This window comes from Canis lupus, chromosome 14, assembly GCF_048164855.1.
Source record: "Canis lupus baileyi chromosome 14, mCanLup2.hap1, whole genome shotgun sequence".
Lineage (NCBI taxonomy): Eukaryota > Metazoa > Chordata > Mammalia > Carnivora > Canidae > Canis > Canis lupus.
Window position 1 is genome coordinate 25,457,648 of NC_132851.1, and position 2,132 is coordinate 25,459,779.

The 2,132-nt window shown below is 46.1% G+C and overlaps 1 pseudogene; it reads left to right on the forward strand.

The window, feature by feature from the left end:
• The first annotated feature begins 463 nt into the window (after window positions 1-463).
• On the forward strand, window positions 464-1,601 carry LOC140603398 (ATP synthase subunit d, mitochondrial pseudogene; annotated as a pseudogene).
• The last annotated feature ends 531 nt before the right edge of the window (window positions 1,602-2,132 follow it).

Here is a 2,132-nt window from a genome sequence, read left to right on the forward strand (position 1 = left end):
GGAAGAGCCGAGGGAGAAGCAGACTCCCCGCTAAGCTTGGAGCCCAGCGCAGGGCTGGATCCCAGCACCTTGGGATCATGACCTGAGCTGAAGACAGATGCTCAACTGACTGAGCCACCCAGGTGCCCCTCCCCACTCATTTTTCAACACAAGCAGATTTTAGAACATTTGTTTGTTTGTTTGTTTTAATTAGGGAAATTTTTAAAAAAATTTTTATTTATTTATTCATGAGAGACAGAGAGAGAGAGAGAGAGAGAGGCAGGGACATATGCAGAGAGAAAAGTAGGTTCCAGGCAGGGAGCCCGATGTGGGACTCGATCAGGGACTCCAGGACCACGCCCTGGGCCGAAGGCAGGTGATCAACCGCTGAGCCACCCATGCATCCCAGAACATTGTTTTAACTCAGGTTGAAAAGTTCCTCAATCCTGGTGAGAGAAAGAAAGTGCTGGAAATGAAGCCATCTGTTTCTTAGCCATGTACCTCAGGGTGTAGAGCATTTACTCCAGTGGGACTTTTCGGGGGCCCTTTGGGCTGCCGCTGAGCACCATGCAGCAGAGGAGATCTTTGCTTCCTCTGACTGTCTTTAGGCCTTTGGGGATAGGTGGGCATGGAGACATAGATACTTTTAGAAATGAGAGAACATGACCACAGGCACCTTTTAAGTTTAATATATTTTTTCTCCTGCTGTCTTAATCCAAGAAGCTATGACTAGTACTGTGTGTGGTGTGGTGTTTATGTGTGTCTGAGTGTATGTGCTTATGTGTAAACAGGGACAGAGACAATATGAGAAGTTGCCACTTGTGGGGCTTGCCTTGAATATTTGTGTTGAGAATCAGATTTGAATACCACTTACTGGGCACCTACTATGCCCCAGACACTCTGTGGAACATGCCCAAGTATGCTATCTTTTGGGTAAGAAATATGATTCGTGGACTGTGGGCCGCTGGGGTCGGTGAAGGATCTCAAGATGGCTGTGCGAAAACTTGCTCTAAAAACCATTGACTGGGTAGCTTTTGGGGAGATCATACCCCGAAACCGGAAGGCCATTGCCAACTCTCTGAAATCCTGGAATGAGATGCTTACCTCCAGGTTGGCTACTCTTCCTGAGAAACCACCTGCTATCGACTGGGCTTACTACAAGGCCAATGTGGCAAAGGCTGGCTTGTTAGATGACTTTGAGAAGAAGTTTAATGCCCTGAAGGTTCCTGTGCCAGAGGATAAATACACTGTCCAAGTGGATGCTGAGGAAAAAGAAGATGTGAAAAGCTGTGCTGAGTTTTTGTCCCTCTCAAAGGCCAGGATTGAAGAATATGAAAAAGAGCTGGAGAAGATGAAGAACATAATTCCATTTGATCAGATGACCACTGAGGACCTGAATGAAGTCTTCCCAGAAACCAAATTAGACAAGAAGTATCCCTATTATCCTCACAAGCCAATTGAAAATTTATAAATTTGAGTTGAGGAGAAAGCCTCAGCCCTCATATTATAAACGTTGGACTTTAAAAATAATGATACGGGGGATCCCTGGGTGGCGCAGAGGTTTGGTGCCTGCCTTGGGCCCAGGGCACGATCCTGGAGACCCGGGATCGAATCCCACATCGGGCTCCCGGTGCATCGAGCCTGCTTCTCCCTCTGCCTGTGTCTCTGCCTCTCTCTCTCTCTCTCTTTGTGACTATCATAAATAAATAAAAAAATTAAAAAAATAATGATATGGTTAAAAAAAAAGAAATATGATTCCCATTTTACAGAAGATAAAACTGAAGCTTGAAGAGTTGAATGGGCTGTATCCTATGCTTACCTCTCTCATGGCTCCCTCGCTGTGTTGTAACACCTGTCCTGTTTGCTCACCTGACTTCTGGAAGGGGCTTCCAGCCCTAGAGGGACCTACTGTCTCTTTGTGCTCCCAATCCCTCTGACCCTGTACATGGGACATAGTAGGTGCTCATTGCATTTTTTCAGTAGGCTTTGTGTTGAAGTTTAACAAATACAGAAAAGTGTGCAAGTGCAACGAATCGGTGAATTTTCAGCTTGGTGAATTTTCACAAAGGGAACACTCCCTGTGGTCAGAATCAAGAAGCAGATCTCTGTGATCCCAAGAGCTTCCCTAGGGCCCCATTCCAGTCACCAACTCC